The sequence below is a fragment of the Etheostoma spectabile genome, unplaced genomic scaffold, assembly GCF_008692095.1.
Source record: "Etheostoma spectabile isolate EspeVRDwgs_2016 unplaced genomic scaffold, UIUC_Espe_1.0 scaffold172, whole genome shotgun sequence".
NCBI lineage: Eukaryota > Metazoa > Chordata > Actinopteri > Perciformes > Percidae > Etheostoma > Etheostoma spectabile.
In genome coordinates this window covers 218,583-223,641 of record NW_022605573.1, presented here as the reverse complement: position 1 = coordinate 223,641, position 5,059 = coordinate 218,583, and the positions used below count along the sequence as shown (strand labels likewise).

General features: G+C 41.9%; 1 protein-coding gene across 1 annotated transcript in view; it reads right to left on the bottom strand.

The window, feature by feature from the left end:
• LOC116685738 (flocculation protein FLO11-like) overlaps positions 1–4,383 on the bottom strand; it is a 17,949-nt gene extending 13,566 nt beyond the window's left edge. Inside the window, 1 exon segment of the mRNA XM_032510649.1 lies at positions 4,185–4,383. The gene's annotated coding sequence lies outside the window, so the exon portion shown is untranslated.
• Positions 4,384–5,059: the final 676 nt, after the last annotated feature.

The window sequence follows — 5,059 nt, the reverse complement described above, 5'->3', positions numbered from 1 at the left end:
CGGTTGCTGCGCTCCCACGGGTCTGGATCGCTGACTATACCCAACGTCAGAAAGAAAACCGGTTGGGGAGCGAGCCTTCTCGTTTCGTGCGCTCCAACATTATGGAACAGTCTTCCAGTGGATATCAGACTGGCATGTTCAACTGGGGTCTTTAAATCAAAGCTTAAGACTTGTTTATTCACTGCTGCGTATGAGTCCTAATTGCTTTGATGTATTTGTTTAGTGTTATTTACTTTTTACTGTCTTGTTTTTAAATTTTTGTACTGTATGCATTGTGTTCTTGCTGTAAAGCACTTTAATGGAAAGCGCTCTATAAATAAATGTATTATTATTATTATTAAATAACAAATGATTTAAGCGATTTCTCAGAGAATTTACGCTGTAAATTGCACAAGCAAGAAGCAACCGTCAAAGATTTTGTTCTATAAAGCACCCGGTTAATGTTTACATGAAGAATTAACCCCCAAAATGTGGTTTAAAGTGCTTTTGACTTGCACATCCATGGTGAAAAGGCAGATATTATAAGACTGATTTCTGTATATTATTAATCGATAACAGATCCCTCACACAAAGATTGATTTTTGATAGGGAATCGATGATTTTAACCCATCTTTGTTGGGAATTAACTCCGTTGTTTCCTCTCCATATAAGCACAGGAAGATTATATATTAATATTTAAGAGATAAAACTGGTTGCTTCTGCCATGTGGATTTATCCAGTCCGACACTTGGTGGCAGTATACAACAGAATCCAAACTGTGAGACAGACGCTGGTCCAATCCCAAAGTGAGCCCTGAAGACAGACAGACAGACACACAGACAGACAGACACACAGACAGACAGACACACAGACAGACCTACCAACAGACAGCACACATACACACAGACAGACACACAGACGACAGGACAGACACCCAGACAGACACACACACAGACCAGACACCAGAACAGACAGACGACACACAGAACAGACAGACACACAGACAGACCACATACATGACAGACACACGACAGTACAGCACAGCCAGCAGACACACACACATACATACAGACACACAGAACAGACAGACACAACGAAGATAGACAGACACACAGACAGACAGACGACAGACAGACAGACACACAGACACACAGACAGAACCACATACAGACAACGTAACACACGAAACAGACACACAGACAGACACACGACGACAGACACACAGACAGACAGAACACAGACAGACAGACAGACCTCAGACAGACAGACAGACAGACAGACACCAGACATCCAGACACAACAGACAGCACACAGACAGAACACAGACAACCAGACCACACAGACAGACACACATTACACCAGACAGACACACAGCGGAATCTTTGTACTGACAATTTAAATAGTTTCCTTCCTGTCGAAGCTTTGAAAGTGCGTCAGTTGTCAGTTACCAGACACATGTGACAACAAAATTAATTTGACGCATACTTCAAACGCTCTGGATGCCTGAAACGACGCCCGTTATGCTCCGTTATCTCCTCCTGAAGCAGAGTTCTATTTGCCTCCTGGATCGAGTCGTATCCGGGCAGAAACACGTGAAAGGAACCTAAACCGCAGCAAAGTGAAACTGGCTGAAGTGTATTAACAGTATATATTTCTTTTGAATCATGTATGCGGACCGAGGTTGTCGGTTTCTTTCTGCGCTGCGGTGGTGGTCCTGGCGCCCGGTATCAGAAATAGGGCAATGTACCATGTTGTATCGATATTGAGTAATGATACTAGATATCGTCTTAGATTTGGATCTATTGTTTCTGGTAAGTGTTGTCTTGGTTGTGTAAAAAAAAAAAAAACAAAAAATCCTCTTGAATAAAAGATTATTTTATAACAGATATTTCACAATTGTAGTTGGGAAAAAAAATGTATGTTTTTTTTTTTTTTTTTTTTTAGCACCGTTAAAAAAAAAAAAGCTTCTTTGCTAAGTTGCAATTCAGCATGGTGTGGTGTGTGTGTTTGTTGTGTGTGTGTGTGGTGTGTGTGTGTGTGTGTGTGTGGGTGTGGTGTTGTGTGTGTGTTTTGTGTTGTGTGTGTGTGTGGTGGCAGGCCGGCAGCCACATGGGCTCGGTAGGTGAACTGTGATTGGGACAGCAGTTCACGAGATCAAACGTTACCATGGCGACGTCTAATAACAAAAGATGTTGCTAAGACGCCTGCCGGTTTGGGTATTTCCATTTTGACGTTTGTTGCTCCCCACACGGCCGAGGCCCCGGAGACGGCGGTCTGGTTCCTCATTTAGTCAAACTCTTGTCCTACAAGCTGGACAACGGGTCCGTTCTGTTCCTTTAAGGATTTCGCGAGAACTCAAACCACAACAACGAATACGAGATTAATTGTTTAATCAATTGATTTTTTTGTATTAATTTGTACAATATGTAAACAGTTTTATATAGTTGTTTTACTAATAGTGTGCTTGATGTTTTATGTAAAGCACTTTGATTTGCACTGTTGTTTACCTTTGTAATTTCCTTATCGTCTCCGACCCTTTGAAATTCGACATTGGGACAACCCTAAACCCTCAGGAATTTCGTGAGAACCCGCACCAAAGCCTGTGAGTCCTGACTCTGGGATTGGGCCGTTGTTGTTGTGTTTTTTAAGAAAGATAAATAAATACATTTTTAATAGTCAAGATGGAACAACTTCTGGGTAAAGCAGGTACACTTGTTGTTGTTGTTGTTGTTGTTGTTGTTGTTGTTGTTGTTTGTCTCCCTGTAATCTTTACACGTGTTATTTATGTATTTGACATTGACCCTGATCAGCACTTTGGTCAACTGTTGTTGTTGTTGTTGTTGTTGTTGTTTAAATGTGCTATAGAAAATAAAATTGACATTGACTTGTTAGAGGAATGTTTTAGCCCTTTTCCCGCAGCTCATTGGGGTTAAAGAAATCCTGAGAAAATCGTATTTTCTGCTTAAAATCCTGCATTTATTGACAGGGCTTTAGCTGGAAACACAGAACAACACAAACAGTTATGCTGGGAAATATTAAAGAAACAGACGCAACATTACATATTTCATCAATAAGAGTCATCAGATTTTACCTGGAGTTCTTGTTATTTCCAATAATATTTTTTTTGGGGGGGGGCGTAGACCAAGAACATCCTGTTTTTCTTTAGCTTCTGTCCCTACACTGCCTCCTTCTGGTCAGATGCTAACATTACAACAAATGCCTGTGTTGATGAGTACTGGTTGGTTGTATTGTGACAACATGTCAACAATCACTATAACCGCCGATTTATAACTTTTTAACAGTCTTGTGTAACAAAAATAAGCATCAGAAACTCAGGTTAAAGTCTGTTTTGTCTTCAGATATTGTTTAAAAGTCAGTATTGTACCATAGCAACCCAATATAGTATAGTATATGTTGAGATTTTTACGTGTATTTGGTACCCGTTAATAGACTATTTCACAGTTTTACGACTTCCTATTGGGGTGTATGTAAATGACGTCAACTGACAGGACGTAAACAAGGCTCCAAGCTGTTGCCTAGCAATGGAATTCACTTTAAAAAATCTCTAGCTATAGTATTAGCTAGATATGTTGAAATGTGTAGTCTGACGTCTCGATACATTAACTACTGAGAAAAAACGTATTCATAAAAAAAATGTTTAAATTCACATTAACGTTGTTGTTTTTTTTAGGGCTTTGACCACGTGGCCCGCTTCAGCCAATCAGCTGCTCTCTTCTTGAGTCTTTGTTGAGCTCGTGCCTGCCTCTCTCCCCCTGCTGCTCGTGCCTAGCTGCTCACACAAGCAGCAGCCCTGCGATTCACTCCGCCATCTCTGCGAGCTTCACGGCGCCGGACAGCCGTTACGCTACGTTACGTTACACCGCCGAACCCGGGATTTAAAGCGAATATCGGTAACGATACGTGAGTTTGACGTCGATGTAAAACGCGCGTTTATAAAGCAGCTCGTTGTGTGTGCGCGCGCCGCTCCGCCGGGTTATTTTAACGTTAGCGTCTCGCGACCATCCGTTGGTCGAGCCGGAGGGCGAAACGTCTGCTTTCTCCGGCGCTAACGTTACGCTCTTTAATTCGCACTGTAGCCTCTAACTATTACGTGCTTTTCTACGCTTAACCGCGCGCGTAGTCTGTTATTTGACATTTGGGGCGATCGGCGGTGTGAAAAAGCTGAAAATGTGGAAAATAATTACCAGAAAAAATGGCGTTGTTCTCTCCCTCTCCTCCTTCCTCCGCCGTCCTCCCGAAAGTTCGGAGTGTCGAGAACAACGCAACTGCGCAGACTCCGATTTTTTTTTTTCCCTTCCCTTGAACGCGCAACATTTTCAGCCCGCTGCGCGCCCCCCAGCTGCCCCACATGCAACGTGCACTAATCACTCCCACTGCCAAACAAATCACACGCAAAACTCAACAAATTGTGCGCAATTTACTTGTATTTTCAGTATTCAGAGTAAAAACTGATGGGTAAAACCGTCTCACGGTGCTGACTACCCCCCAAAACAACACCCCCCCCCCAACCCCCCTTCCCCCACACATTACACCTAATTAATTATTCCACAACCATATTTATATTTTAGCATATTCTTTTAATCATAACGTTCATATTTTAGCATTTCAATACAACACATCAATATGCATTGATAGCCATGTTGCCTTAGTAACCCTAAACCTGCTGAGTGATCTTTGTAGGTCAAAGGTCATCATTGTACTACTGTATTACTGCTAACCCATTAAACTCCAACCATAGCATCTCTATTCCCAGTTTAATCCACACACCACCATGCAAAGTAGGTCGACCCCTCACTGCTAGCAGCTAAAACACTGAGAAACCCAAAAAAATGATGTAGCCTAATTATCTCTTAATAGAGAAAAACAAAAACACGCACACACGAGTTGCATTTCAGTTCCCAGAAGTGTTGTGATCCGTGTGTTTTTCTCAGGTTCAGAACATGAAATATATAAGATTAGAAAAGCAAAACACCAAATCCATTTGTCCTGTATTTCTCTCCACCATTTTATATGAACGTGAAGAAGAAGGAAGATGGGGGGGGGAGAGAGAGAGAGAGAG